Source organism: Oncorhynchus nerka, linkage group LG23 (assembly GCF_034236695.1).
Source record: "Oncorhynchus nerka isolate Pitt River linkage group LG23, Oner_Uvic_2.0, whole genome shotgun sequence".
Lineage (NCBI taxonomy): Eukaryota > Metazoa > Chordata > Actinopteri > Salmoniformes > Salmonidae > Oncorhynchus > Oncorhynchus nerka.
The window spans coordinates 51,982,426-51,998,862 of NC_088418.1; positions in this window are offsets into that span (position 1 = coordinate 51,982,426).

Sequence of the window (16,437 nt, forward strand, 5' to 3'; positions counted from 1 at the left end):
GGGATAAGCATGGATTGGCAGGCAGTGCGGTGAAGTTCGCTTTATATGAAATATTTTGACTTTGCTCATCAATACCTCTTCAACGGAACATGTCAGGATGATATGCATTTTATATTCTAAATCAGCTGACGATGGGGAACAAGTTACACCCCTTGTTTTTGCTGTTTGGTTCTGCTTTCCAAAAAGTATTTATCTCAAATTTCTATGGCTCATTCTCTGTGTCGTCGCAGCTAAGGGACCATGTTAAAAGTGCAATTGAAATCTAGTGTTAACTGCAAAACTTCAATAGCTGTGTAACCATATGACATAGAAATCTCAAACCAACTGTAAAATGTTCAGGGACCCGTCAGCTCCAATCCCCGGCAATTACTTTTGTATGATTTGACTTTGGCTATTTTAATTTAAATATATTTAATTATGGGGCGGCAGGTAGCCTAGTGGTTAGAGCGTTGGACTAGTAACCAAATGTTGCAAGATTGAACCCCCAAGCTGACAAGGTAAAAATCTGTCGTTCTGCCCCCGAACAAGGCAGTTAACCCACTGTTCCTAGGCCATTATTGAAAATAAGAATTTGTTCTTAACTGACTTGCCTAGTTAAATAAAGGTAAAATAAATGTAAAAAATGCTTGCTTAAAACTTCAGTACCTTCAACACCATATGAATATAAGCATCTGTTTTTGGTTCAGGGACCTTGTCTGCACAATATACGGCAATTACATCTGTATTATTTGACTTTGGCTATTTTCTATTTATTTAATTTCATTATATGTCAAAAATATTGCCTTAGATTTTATTGACAAGTTCCCTGAACCAATGACAGTTGGTTGAATTCATGCATGTGATATGGGTGTTTTTCATACTTTAAGAAAATACATTATTTGAAAACAGCCAAATAGAAAAATATACAAAAGTAACTGCCGTAGTTTGGACAGGCGAGGTCCCTGAACTAATAACAATAGTGTCACAAATCCCGCCGAAGATGGTGCCTCTTCCTGTTCGGGCGGCGCTCGGCGGTCGTCGTCGCCGGCCTATTACCTGCCATCGATTCCCTTTCCTTTTTTTTTCTGTTAATTGGGTCTAATTGGGTACACCTGTTTTGAGTTAGTTTTGTTTATAGGCTATTTAAGGGCACTAGGCCCGCTGGGTATTGTGCGGGCTTGTTCTCTGTTTATTTGGTGTTTCGGTGTATTAGTGTGATCGCTATTTTTCCGGACAGTTTTAGTCAACAGAAGCCCACACCCACCTGAATGGAGTCAGCAGAAGCAGCGACCACCCCTCTCCCAACTATGGAAGAGCGCGTACAACATCATACAGCTGTCCTCCATCGGATCGGTTCAGCGATGGACCAGATGATGGAGAGGATGGAGCGATGGGAGAGGAGTGCTCTACCGACGTCTACCCCAGCTCCCCCACAGACGACGCCACCCACTCTACCTACGTTGTCGTCTGGGTCCAGCACATTGCCCCCCTGAAGGAGTACGATGGAGCGGCGGCTGGGTGCCAGGGATTTTTGCTCCAGCTCGATCTCTACCTGGCTACCGTGCGTCCGACTCCCTCGGGTGAGGAGAGTGTGAGCCTCCTCGTCTCCTGTTTGTCGGGTAGGGCCCTGGACTGGGCCAACGCTGTCTGGAACAGCCCAGACTCGGCTCGGGACCACTACCCAGAGTTCACCTGCCGTTTTCGAGCTGTGTTTGACCACCCACCAGAGGGCAAAGCGGCGGGTGAGCGACTGTTCCACCTCAGACAGGAGACGAGGAGTGCGCAGGACTTCGCGTTGGAGTTCAGGACCCTGGCTGCTGGTGCTGGGTGGAATCAAAGGGCCCTGATGGACCATTACCTGAGCAGCCTCCGGGAGGACGTCCGCCGGGAGCTAGCTTGTCGGGACACCACACTCTCCCTTGATGAACTGATAGACATGTCGATTCGACTGGACAACCTGCTAGCTGCCCGCGGGCGTTCAGAAGGGGTCCTGTCAATTCCACCTTCCAGCCCTCCCGCTCCAACTCCGATGGAGTTGGGAGGAGCTGCATCTAGGGAGAACGGAGGAGGAGGCTCCGCCTGCGCCTATTGTGGCCAGAGAGGACACACTTCGGACTTCTCGGCCACCCCAGGTGAGTAGGCACCAAACTCACCCAGAGCTCCCTGTTGGTCACATGTTTTTGTTTATTTTTTGCCCTGCGTTTTTTCCCTCTCTCCAGCATAAGGCGCTAGTCGATTCAGGTGCAGCTGGGAGTTTTATGGATCGCGGACTCGCCCGTAAGTTGGGTATTCCGTTAGTGCAGATAGACCCACCTGTCCCCGTGCACTCCTTAGATAGCCGACCGTTAGGGTCAGGGCTGGTCAGGGAGGCCACGATTCTGCTGGACATGGTAACGCAGGGGGATCATAGGGAGGAGATCAGTTTCTACCTTATTTATTAACCTGGGTTTCCAGTGGTGTTATTAACCTGGGTTTCCAGGGGGTTCCCTGGCTGGCTATTCACAATCCCCTCATTTCCTGGAAACAGGGGGCTCTTCAGGGGTGGTCAGACGAGTGTTCAGGTAGGTGTATAGGAGTTTCCATCGGTGCCACGACGGTGGAGAGTCCAGACCAGGTTTCCACCGTGCGCATTCCCCCAGAATATGCCGATTTGGCTATCGCTTTTAGTAAGAAAAAGGCGACCAAATTACCACCCCATCGATGGTGAGATTGCGTGATAAACCTCCAGGAGAACGCTGCACTTCCCCGGAGTCACGTGTACCCATTGTCACAGGAGGAGACGTTGGCTATGGAGACATATGTCACGAAAGCTCTGAGACAGGGGTACATTCGGCCCTCCATGTCACCCGTCTCCTCGAGTTTCTTTTTTGTGAGGAAAAAGGAGGGAGGACTGCGTCCGTGCATTGATTATCGAGGTCTCAATTCGATCACAGTGGGATTTAGTTATCCGCTACCTCTCATCGCTACGGCGGTGGAATCATTCCACGGAGCGCATTTCTTCACAAAACTGGACCTCAGGAGCGCGTATAATCTGGTGCGTATTCGGGGAGGAGATGAGTGGAAAACAGCATTTAGTACCACATCAGGCCACTATGAGTATCTCGTCATGTCGTATGGGTTGAAGAATGCTCCAGCCGTCTTCCAATCCTTTGTAGATGAGATTCTCAGGGACTTGCACGGGCAGGGTGTGGTAGTCTATATTGATGACATCTTGATTTATTCTGCCACACGCGCCGCAAATGTTTCCCTGGTGCGCAAGGTCCTTAGGCGACTGCTGGAGCATGACCTATACGTCAAGGCTGAGAAATGTGTGTTCTCCAAACAAGCCGTTTCCTTCCTGGGTTATCGCATTTCCAGCTCGGGGTGGTGATGGAGTGTGACCGCGTTAACGCCGTGCGTAATTGGCCGACTCCGACCACGGTAAAGGAGGTGCAGCGGTTTGTAGGGTTTGCCCATTACTACCGGAGGTTTATCCGGGGTTTTGGCCAAGTAGCGGCGCCCATTACCTCACTGCTGAAGGGGGGGGGGGTGGTGCGTCTACGGTGGTCGGCCGAGGCTGATGGAGCCTTCAACCAGTTGAAGGCGCTGTTTAGTGAAGCTCCCGTGTTGGCGCATCCGGACCCTTCCTTAGCATTCCTAGTGGAGGTGGATGCGTCCGAGTCTGGGGTTGGAGCCGTGCTGTCACAGCGCTCGAGCACGCCACCGAAGCTCCGTCCCTGCGCTTTCTTTTCCAAGAAGCTGGGTCCGGCGGAGCGGAACTATGATGTGGGGGACCGGGAGTTACTAGCTATGGTAAAAGCCCTGAAGGTGTGGAGACACTGGCTAGAGGGGGCTAAACACCCTTTCCTCATTTGGACTGACCACCGCAATCTGGAGTATATTCGAGCAGCGAGGAGACTGAATCCACGTCAGGCTAGGTTGGCCATGTTCTTTACACGCTTTAGATTTACGATCTCTTACAGACCAGGTTCCCTTAACACTAAGGCCGACGCGCTGTCCCGTCTCTATGACACCGAGGACCGGTCCATCGATCCCACTCCCATCCTTCCAGCCTCTCGGCTGGTGGCCCCGGTGGTATGGGAGGTGGACGCGGACATCGTGCCGCTTGGTGTCCGTGATAAATTGATTCGGTGGGCTCACACACTACCTTCTTCGGGTCATCCGGGGATTGATAGGTCAGTGCGGGGTCTTAGGGGGAAATACTGGTGGCCCACCTTAGCTAAGGATGTGAAGCTCTATGTCTCTTCCTGTTCAGTATGCGCTCAGAGTAAGGCTCCTAGGCATCTGCCTAGAGGGAACTTACAACCCCGTTCCACAACGGCCATGGTCTCATCTCTCGGTAGATTTCCTTACTGATCTTCCCCCATCTCAGGGGAACACTACCGTTCTGGTCGTTGTGGATCGGTTCTCCTGCTGTCTCCTCCCATTGCCTGGTCTCCCTACGGCCCTACAGACTGCCGAGGCTCTATTTACCCACATCTTCCGGCACTACGGGGTTCCAAAGGACATCGTATCTGATCGAGGTCCCCAGTTCACGTCCCGGGTTTGGAGGGCGTTTATGGAGCGTCTGGGGGTCTCGGTCAGCCTTACCTTTGGTTATCACCCCGAAAGTAATGGGCAGGTGGAGAGAGTAAACCAGGAAGTGGGTAGGTTTCTGAGGTTGTATTGCCAGGACCGGCCAGGAGAATGGGTGAGGTACGTCCTGTGGGCAGAGTTGGCCCAGAACTCACTTCGTCACTCATCCACGAACATGTCGCCATTTGAATGCGTACTGGGCTACCAGCCGGTCCTGGCTCCGTGGCATCAGAGTCAGACCGAAGCTCCTGCGGTGGAGGAGTGGGTACAGCGCTCTAGAGAGACCTGGCGGGCAGTCCAGGATTCTCTCAGGCAGGCCAGTGAACGGCAGAAAAGAAACGCTGACCGCCACCGCAGTGAGGCCCCGGTGTTCGCACCAGGGGACAGGGTCTGGCTCTCGACCCGAAACCTGCTCCTCCGCCTGCCCTGCCGGAAGCTGGGGTCGCAGTGAGTGGGGCCATTTAAAGTCCTGAGGAGGATAAACGAGGTGTGTTATAGATTGCAACTTTCCTCTTACTATCGCATTAACCCCTTGTTTCATGTGTCTCTCCTCAGGCCGGTGGTAGCTGGTCCCCTACAAGAAGGTGAGGTACCGGAGGTCCCTCCGCCCCCTCTGGACATCGAGGGGTCCCCGGCGTACACAGTACGAGCTATTCTGGACTCGAGACGCCGGGTGAGGGGCCTGCAGTATCTCGTGGACTGGGAGGGGTACGGTCCGGAGGAGAGGTACTGGGGAGGGACATTTTAGATCCTTCCCTTTTGAGGGATTTCCACCGCCTCCATCCGGATCACCCCGTGCCTCGTCCTCCGGGTCGTCGCGCTGCGGGAGCCGCGCGTCAGGGGGGGGGGGGGGGGGGGGGGGGTACTGTCACGAATCCCGCTGAAGATGGTTCCTCTTCCTGTTCGGGCGGCGCTCGGCGGTCGTCGTCGCCGGCCTATTAGCTGCCATCGATTCCCTATCCTTTTGTTTCTGTTAATTGGGTCTAATTGGGTACACCTGTTTTGAGTTAGTTTTGTTTATAGGCTATTTAAGGGCACTCGGCCCGCTGGGTATTGTGCGCGCTTGTTCTCTGTTTATTTGGTGTTGGTGTATTAGTGTGATCGCTATTTTTCCGGACAGTTTTAGTCCTGTGTATTTTGGACGGGTTGTTTCATGCGCCCTTGTGTTTTGCATGTCCATGTCTCCGCTGTCATTGGAATAAAAGATCCACGTACGGAATTACCTGCTCTCTGCCCTTGACTCCTCCACTCACCATTCATAGAAGTAGTTTGTTGTCACACCCTGATCTGTTTCACCTTCATCTTTGTGATTGTCTATACCCCCCTCCAGGTGTCACCCATCTTACCCATTATCCGCTGTGTATTTATACCTGTGTTCTCTGTTTGTTTGTTGCCAGTTTGTTTTGTTTCGTCATGCCTACCAGCATTTTCAACCTATATTCCTGTCTCTTGAGTGTTGCAGTTCTCTAGTTTTCCCAGTTTGACCTTTTATGCCTGCCCTGAGCCTTCCTACCATCCTGTACCTTTGCCCCACATATCTGGATTACTGACCTATGCCTACCCTGAGCCTGCCTGCCATCCGGTACCTTTGCCTCACATATCTGGATTACTGACCTATGCCTACCCTGAGCCTGCCATCTGGTACCTTTGCCCCACCTATCTGGATTATTGACCCCTGCCTGTCATTGACCTGTCTTTTGCCTGCCCCTGTTTGATTATTAAACAGTAGTTAATTCGACGTTGTCTGCATCTGGGTCTTACCTTAAAATGTGATAGTTGTATTCATGTAAGTCCTATGGGTTGGAAGCAATTGAATTCTCTGTGAAGTAAATAAAAATTAATAGCACTTTAAAAAAGCTAAACAAACTGCTGTGGATCAGAGAGAAGAGGTTTCTGAACAATGTCAAATTGATTTGAGAGCTATATGTTGGAAATGGGGATACTTAGTCAGTTTTACAACTGAATGCATCTTCTGCATTGAACACAACCTCTCTGAATCAGAACGGTGCAGGGGGCTGCCTTAATCGACATCCATGTCTTCAGCGCCTACGGAACAGTGGGTTAACTGCCTTACTCAGGGGCAGAATGACAGATTTTTACCTTGTCAGCTCGGGGATTCACTCGAAACCACTAGGCAACCTGCCACCCCTGTCATGTGGTTTAGAAGCTATCAACATTTTTCATTAACATGCAAAATTAGGTGTTGCAGTTTTCAGATGGTCCCTTAATCCTCTGAGCAGAGGAGAGCAACATTTTAGCCACATTTTGCCTCCATAAAGAAAATATGACACCAAATTGCAAAAACAAGAGGTGTAACTGGTTCGCTATCGTTAGCTGATTCAGAATATGTTGTTTATATTGATCTACTGTTCCCTCTGTAGATTTTAGTAGCTGAATTTGTCACTAGAATCATTTACCAATGAAAGTCTCTGGAGGGGTCTGAAAACTTGCTCAATATTGTAGGCAACACTGCCTGAGTGGCAAATGACTTGTTAGCATATAGGCCTACTGTAGCTCTGATTAGCTATGGTTCACAGGTCCATGTAGACTCTAGTCCTGGACAAGACACATGGTTTCTATTAGGTTTTATTCACTGCAGTGTCTATTAATTGTCCTGTCAGTTCAGCTTTTAACGGTGGCCATTTGTGTGTGTATATCTGTTTGTGTACGTGTGAGCGAATGAGTGCCACAGGGAAGGGCTTGTCTTAGACTGTTGTTTTAGTGTTGGCACAACTTCAGACTGCCAGCCTAATCCAAGGCCCCCTCAGAGCTTGGACACAACTAAAGCAGGTAATACACACCTCCTCCCCCTCCTCACCCAGCGCTGGACCGGAGAACAGTGTGTGTACGAGCATGTGTATGTGTAAATCAAATAAAATCAAATAAAATGTTATTGGTCAGATACACATGGTTAGCAGATGTTATTGCGAGTGTAGTGAAATGCTTCTAGATCCAACAGTGCAGCAGTATCTAACAGGTAATATCTAACAATTCCACAACAAAACCTAATATCTAACAAATTCCACAACAAAACCTAATATCTAACAATTCCACAATAAAACCTAATATACACACAATCTAGTAAAGGAATGGGATGAAAACATATAAGTATAAAATATATGGATGAGCAGTGACAGAGTGGATAAGACGCAGTAGATAGTAAAGAATAGATAGTGAATGATACAGTATACGGTATATACATATGAGATGAGTAATGTGAGATGTGTAAACATTCTTAAAGTGGCATAATTCAAGTGGCTAGTGTTCCATTTATTAAAGTGGCCAATCATATCAAATCTGCAGGTAGGCAGCCGCCTCTCTGTGCTAGTGGTGGCTGTTTAACAATCTGATGGCCTTGAGATAGAAGCTGTTTTTCAATCTCTCTGTCCCAGCTTTGATGCACTTGTACTGACCTCACCTTCTGGATGGAAGCAGGGTGAACAGGAAGTGGCTCGAGTGGTTGTTGTCCTTGATGATCTTTTTGGCCTTCCTGTGACATCAGGTGTTGTAGGTGTCCTGAAGGGCAGGTAGTTTGCCCCCAGTGATGTTTTGTGCAGACCTCACTACCCTCTGGAGAGCTCTCCTGTTGTGGGCGGTGCAGTTGCCGTACCAGGCAGTGATACAGCCCGACAGGATGCTCTCAAATTGTGCACCTGTAAAAGGGTTCTCAGTGACAAGCTACATTTTTACAGCCTCCTGAGGTTGAAGAGGCACTGTTGCGCCTTCTTCACCACACTGTCTGTGTGCATGGACCATTTTAGATGGTCGATTATGTGTATACCGAGGAACTTAAAACTTTCCACCTTCTCCACTGCTGTCCCCTCGATGTGGAGGGTAGGGTGCTCCCTTTGCTGTTTGCTGAAGTCCACAATAATCTCTTTTGTTTTGCTGACATTGAGTGAGAGGTTATTTTCCTGACACCACACTGCGAGGGCCCTCACCTCCTCCCTGTAGGTTGTCTCGTCGTTGTTGGTAATCAAGCCTACCACTGTTGTGTCGTCTGCAAACTTGATGATTGAGTTGGATGTGTGCATGGCCACGCAGTTGTGGGTGAACAGGGAGTACAGGAGAGGCCTGAGAACGCATCCTTGTGGGGCCCCAGTGTTGAGAATCAGTGGAGATGTTGTTTCCTACCTTCACCACCTAGGGGGGACGGTCAGGAAGTCTAGGACCCAGTTGCACATGGCGGGGTCGAGACCCAGGGTCTCAAGCTTAACGATGAGTTTGGAGGGTTCTATGGTGTTGAATGCTGAGATGTAATCGATGAACAGAATTCTTACATAGGTATTCCTCTTGTCCAGATGGGATAGGGCAGTGTACAGTGTGATGGCGATTGCATTGTCTGTGGACCTATTGGGGCGGTAAGCAAACTGGAGTGGGTCTAGGGTATCAGGTAAGGTGGAGGTGAAACGATCCTTGACTTGTCTCTCAAAGCACTTCATGATGACAGAAGTGAGTGCTACGGGGAGATAGTCATTTAGTTCAGTTACCTTAGCTTTCTTGGGAACAGTACGATAATGTTTCTCACCGAAGCAGGTGTCACCAACAGTTTTTGTGGTAGTCCAATTTGGGGTGTGTGCGTGCGTGTGTGTGTGTGTAGGCGGATGTGCTGGGGCTATATGTGTGTGTGTGTGTACAGGGAATAGTTGTGGTTAGGGGCCTGAGTTGTCAGTGAAGTTAATAAAGAGGTCTGGAGCAACTTCTTCCTCCTGTGGTTAACCCCCTCCTCTGCAACCTGTTCCTCATTTAACTGCATGTGTGGGGTGTTGTATGTATGTGTGTGTGTGTGTGTGTGTGTGTTGTGTTTGTGCGAGGAGTCAGCCTACAGGGAGGAGGCCAGAGACTTAGCAATGTGATGCCAGGACTACAACCTCTCCCACAACGTCAGAAAGTCCAAGGAGCTGATCGTGGATTATAGGACAAAGAGGGGAGAGCTCGCCCCCATCCACATTGACGGGGCTCTTGTGGAGCGGGTCTTCAAGTTCCTTTGCTTCCACGCCACTAAACACTTAACATAGTCCACACACACACCCGCACAGTCATGAAGAGGGCATGGCAACACCTCTTCCCCCTCAGGAGGCTGAAATGATTTGGCATGGGACCTTTGATCCTTAAAAAGTTCTACAGCTGCAACATCGAGAGGAACTTGGCTGGCTGCATCACCGCTTGGTATGGCAAACGCACCGTGCTTGATTGCAAAGCGCCAAAGAGGGTGGTGTGGACAGCTCAGTACATCACTGGGCTGAGCTCTATGCCATCCAGGACCTCTATATCAGGCGGTGTCGGAGGAAGGCCTGAAAAATTTCCAAAGACCTCAGCCACCCAAGCCATAGACTGTTAATTTTGCTACTGTCTGAAAAACGGTAGTGGAGCATCAGCTCTCAGACCAACAGGCTCTGAGACAGCTTCTACCCCCAAGCCATAAGACTTCTAAATAGCCAGACTGCTAAATAGTCAGTTAATGGTACCCAAACTATCTGCACTGACTCTGTCTTGACCTGACCCTCCCTACGCACACTCACTAGACTCACTCACTCACTCACTCACTCACTCACTCACTCACTCACTCACTCACTCACTCACTCACTCACTCACTCACTCACTCACTCACTCACTCACTCACTCACTCACTCACTCACACACACACAGTACAATGACACTCCCACACAAAACCCACAGACATTCACATACACTACATACGCACTCACACACGTAACATAGACGCATACCGACACAAGACAAACACATTACACACACTTTTACATCATAATTTGCTGCTGCTACTCTGTTCTTTATTTTACTCTTATTATTATCTATCCTGATGCCTGGTCACTTTACCCTGTCTTCATGTACATATCTACCTCAAATACCTTATTATTATCTATCCTGATGCCTAGTCACTTTACCCTGCCTTCATGTACATATATACCTCAAATACCTTATTATTATCTATCCTGATGCCTAGTCACTTTACCCTGCCTTCATGTACATATATACCTCAAATACCTTATTATTATCTATCCTGATGCCTAGTCACTTTACCCTGCCTTCATGTACATATCTACCTCAAATACCTTATTATTATCTATCCTGATGCCTAGTCACTTTACCCTGCCTTCATGTACATATCTACCTCAAATACCTTATTATTATCTATCCTGATGCCTGGTCACTTTACCCTGCCTTCATGTACATATCTACCTCAAATACCTTATTATTATCTATCCTGATGCCTGGTCACTTTACCCTGCCTTCATGTACATATCTACCTCAAATACCTTATTATTATCTATCCTGATGCCTGGTCACTTTACCCTGCCTTCATGTACATATCTACCTCAAATACCTTATTATTATCTATCCTGATGCCTAGTCACTTTACCCTGCCTTCATGTACATATCTACCTCAAATACCTTATTATTATCTATCCTGATGCCTAGTCACTTTACCCTGTCTTCATGTACATATCTACCTCAAATACCTTATTATTATCTATCCTGATGCCTAGTCACTTTACCCTGCCTTCATGTACATATCTACCTCAAATACCTTATTATTATCTATCTTGATGCCTAGTCACTTTACCCTGCCTTCATGTACATATTTACCTCAAATACCTTATTATTATCTATCCTGATGCCTAGTCACTTTACCCTGCCTTCATGTACATATCTACCTCAAATACCTTATTATTATCTATCTTGATGCCTAGTCACTTTACCCTGCCTTCATGTACATATCTACCTCAAATACCTTATTATTATCTATCCTGATGCCTAGTCACTTTACCCTGCCTTCATGTACATATCTACCTCAAATACCTCGTACCTCTGCACATTGATCTGGTACTGGTACTCCCTGTATATAGATCCACATTTACCTGGTACTGGTACTCCCTGTATATAGATCTACATAGATCTGGTACTGGTACTCCCTGTATATAGATCTACATTGATCTCGTACTGGTACTCCCTGTATATAGATCTACATTGATCTGGTACTGGTACTCCCTGTATATAGATCTACATTGATCTGGTTCTGGTATTCCCTGTATATAGATCTACATAGATCTGGTACTGGTACACCCTGTATATATATATCTACATTGATCTGGTACTGGTACTCCCTGTATATAGATCTACATTGATCTGGTACTGGTACTCCCTGTATATAGATCTACATTGATCTGGTACTGGTATTCCCTGTATATAGATCTATATTGATCTGGTACTGGTATATAGATCTACATATATAGATCTATATTGATCTGGTACTGGTATTCCCTGTATATAGATCTACATTGATCTGGTACTCCCTGTATATAGATCTACATTGATCTGGTACTGGTACTCCTTGTATATAGATCTACATTGATCTGGTACTGGTATTCCCTGTATATAGATCTACATTTATCTGGTACTCCCTGTATATAGATCTACATTGATCTGGTACTGGTACTCCCTGTATATAGATCTACATTGATCTGGTACTGGTATTCCCTGTATATAGATCTACATTGTTCTGGTACTGGTATTCCCTGTATATATATCTACATTGATCTGGTACTGGTACTCCCTGTATATAGATCTACATTGATCTGGTACTGGTACTCCCTGTATATAGATCTACATTGATCTGGTACTGGTACTCCCTGTATATAGATCTACATTGATCTGGTACTGGTATTCCCTGTATATAGATCTACATAGATCTGGTACTGGTACTCCCTGTATATAGATCTACATTGATCTGGTACTGGTATTCCCTGTATATAGATATATATATATATTGATCTGGTACTGGTACTCCCTGTATATAGATCTACATTGATCTGGTACTGGTATTCCCTGTATATAGATCTACATTGATCTGGTACTGGTACTCCCTGTATATAGATCTATATTGATCTGGTACTGGTACTCCCTGTATATAGATCTACATTGATCTGGTACTGGTACTCCCTGTATATAGATCTACATTGATCTGGTACTGGTACTCCCTGTATATAGATCTATATTGATCTGGTACTGGTATTCCCTGTATATAGATCTACATTGATCTGGTACTCCCTGTATATAGATCTACATTGATCTGGTACTGGTACTCCCTGTATATAGATCTACATTGATCTGGTACTGGTATTCCCTGTATATATATATACATTGATCTGGTACTGGTACTCCCTGTATATAGATCTACATTGATCTGGTACTGGTACTCCCTGTATATAGATCTACATTGATCTGGTACTGGTACTCCCTGTATATAGATCTACATTGATCTGGTACTGGTACTCCCTGTATATAGATCTACATTGATCTGGTACTGGTATTCCCTGTATATAGATCTACATAGATCTGGTACTGGTACTCCCTGTATGTAGATCTACATTGATCTGGTACTGGTACTCCCTGAATATAGATCTATATTGATCTGGTACTGGTATTCCCTGTATATAGATCTATATTGATCTGGTACTGGTACTCCCTGAATATAGATCTATATTGATCTGGTACTGGTATTCCCTGTATATAGATCTATATCGATCTGGTACTGGTACTCCCTGTATATAGATCTACATTGATCTGGTACTGGTACTCCCTGTATATAGATCTACATTGATCTGGTACTGGTACTCCCTGTATATAGATCTACATTGATCTGGTACTGGTACTCCCTGTATATAGATCTACATTGATCTGGTACTGGTATTCCCTGTATATAGATCTATATTGATCTGGTACTGGTACTCCCTGAATATAGATCTATATTGATCTGGTACTGGTACTCCCTGTATATAGATCTACATTGATCTGGTACTGGTACTCCCTGTATATAGATCTACATTGATCTGGTACTGGTACTCCCTGTACCAGCTTCATTTTTGTGTATTTTATATTATTCCTGTTGTGTTCCTATTACACTTTTTACCTCTGCATCTTTGCACGTAAGCAAGTATTTCAGAGTAAAGTCTACAACAGTTGTATTTGGCGCATGTGACAAATGCAATACCATTTTAATTGTTTGTGTGTATAATAGGAGCGTATAGGAGTGAGAAGCACGGTCATAAACTTTTATGATCATTTTTGGCCTACGTATTTTACCCACAAGCCCCTATGCTTGGGAGTGTGAGACAGAGAGATCCAGAATCAGTACAAGCAATGAAAACTTGTACTCATAATGCAGAGTTCTGAATCTTTACGTCGCTCTACTCTGAGTGTACAAAACATTAGGAACACCTGCTCTTTCCATGACATAAACTGACCAGGTGAAAGATATGATCCCTTATTGATGTCACTTGTTAAATCCACTTCAATCAGTGTAGATTAAGGGGAGGGGACATGTTGAAGAAGCTATTTTAAGCCCTGAGACAGTTGAGACATGGGTTATGTGTGTGTGCCATTCAGAGGGTTTTGTATACAATCTCTCTTTCGCCCACTCTCTCTCTCTCTCTCCCTCTCTCTCTCTCTCTCTCTCATGCACACACAACAGCCTTAGAATAGTTTCTTTCCCTCCCTCCCTCCCTCCCTCCCTCCCTCCCTCCCTGAGGCACTTATCATGTTCCACCAATTTACAACAGAAAGACTTATGGGCGCCACTAAAGACGATCACCCCCCAAACTCACCTTGCGTGCTCATTCTCACTTCCCCCTCTTAACTCACCTGGACAGGTAGCGATGCGACAGCAATTCAGCCCCGCCCCATAACCCCTCACTACCCAATGGAGTCTGAGTAGGGAATATTGATAGCACCCCCTACACACCGGCACCCTTCAATCTATCAGCTTCATGGAGTTACAGTAGGAATAGTTGATGGTATGTACAGTGTGGGGAAAAAGTATTTAGTCAGCCACCAATTGTGCAAGTTCTCCCACTTAAAAAGATGAGCGAGGCCTGTCATTTTCATCATAGGTACACTTCAACTATGACAGACAAAATGAGAAAAAAAATCCAGAAAATCACATTGTAGGATTTTTAATGAATTTATTTGCAAATTATGGTGTAAAATAAGTATTTAGTCACCTACAAACAAGCAAGATTTCTGGCTCTCACAGACCTGTAACTTATTCTTTAAGAGGCTCCTCTGTCCTCCACTCGTTACCTGTATTAATGGCACCTGTTTGACCTTGTTATCAGTATAAAAGACACCTGTCCACAACCTCAAACAGTCACACTCCAAACTCCACTATGGCCAAGACCAAAGAATTGTCAAAGGACACCAGAAACAAAATTGTAGACCTGCACCAGGCTGGGAAGACTGAATCTGCAATAGGTAAGCAGCTTGGTTTGAAGAAATCAACTGTGGGAGCAATTATTAGGAAATGGAAGACATACAAGACCACTGATAATCTCCCTCGATCTGGGGCTCCACGCAAGATCTCATGCCGTGGGGCCCAAAAAATAAATGTATTCTCATTTTGTTTGTCATAGTTGAAGTGTACCTATGATGAAAATTACAGGCCTTTCTCATCTTTTTAAGTTGGAGAACTTGCACAATTGGTGGCTGACTAAATACTTTTTTGCCCCACTGTATGTAAGAACCACAATGCAGATTGCACAATCAAACTGTCTTGGAAATCTTTATCCCACGGTTCTGTTTTTCTTCTGTGCATGCCTGCTCACCGACTCAAATGTAATGACGTAGACTAATTCAACTGTTTCATGTTAATGACAATTGCTATGGCTTGGCCCATAGTATGTCAATATGGCCCCTGACACAAGGTTAAAGTTGTGTGTGTCATGGCCGCATTTAGCTGTATTTAACTGTTGGAGGATGACATGTAGGAAGGATGTCATTAAAAAGCCTTCAATCCCCTTATGATCCAGAGGTCCATTCTCAGGTCACGGTGATGTCAACAATGAAATCAGACTGACAGCCAAGTCCCCTCTGGAAAACAATCAATACAGTCCCTGAGTTAATCTGAAATTAGGAGGCGGAGGGGTTATCCAAAAACAGAAGAGCACACACGCACGCAGGCACGCACGCACGGGACACACACAATCCCAAAAATGCTGAAATATCAAACTTTTTTTGCGTGACTGTGCGAGGAGAATGAAGGAAATAAGTGATCTGGTTAATTCCCCAATGAAAGGTGTGACATGTTGAAATGCAATGACTTGGCCTGCTGAGCTGAACCCCAACACTGCTTTAAACCACAGAGGGGTCGTGGATGGAAGCAGAGAGAGAAAGGGAGCACAGAGCCGAGGGGCATCTTTTCCAAATGAATACCCCTTTCATGGAGGCTTTATTGAGTCATAAAGACAGTTAGACTTCACAGTGGGTCTTTTTAAATGTGCTCTTGGCAATAGTCAGATTCAAGGTTTCACAATAGAATCAAAACTTTTCGACATAACCCCTGTCTCGTCTCCATGTGTGTGATGAATCTATTTATGCTGCCTTGAGTCTTCTGGGGAACCATCTTTCACCAGCTTCTCCTCTTCATTGACACTCCTGGTCTATCCACCCACCTCCTCCTCCTCATGGTCACTGGGGACCTCTCTCTTAGTCGCTTAAAAAACATCCGTCACGGATTGCCTTCCCCGTCCGAATGGTGAATTAGCACAGTGTTTACACTGAGCTGGTGGGCTAAAGCCCATGGCTGGATTATGGGCTGGATGGTGGATGGGCTGGGGCTGATTGTAGAGGCCCAGCAGTGATCACACTGATCACAGCAGTCTGCTCCAACAGTTAGCTATGGGGCTTGGCACTGCAGTTGTCTTTTGGCACATCGAGCTGATAGGCTCATTAGAACACTGTAAAAGGCCAGCCATATCTAGTCAGAGCCAATGAGATAAGAGGTTGAGAGGGTTGCTGTTTTGTTTCTTTGACATTTGGAACATTTGTTGTTTGGGGTGTGAGAGCTAGCACAAAGTGATTAGTGAA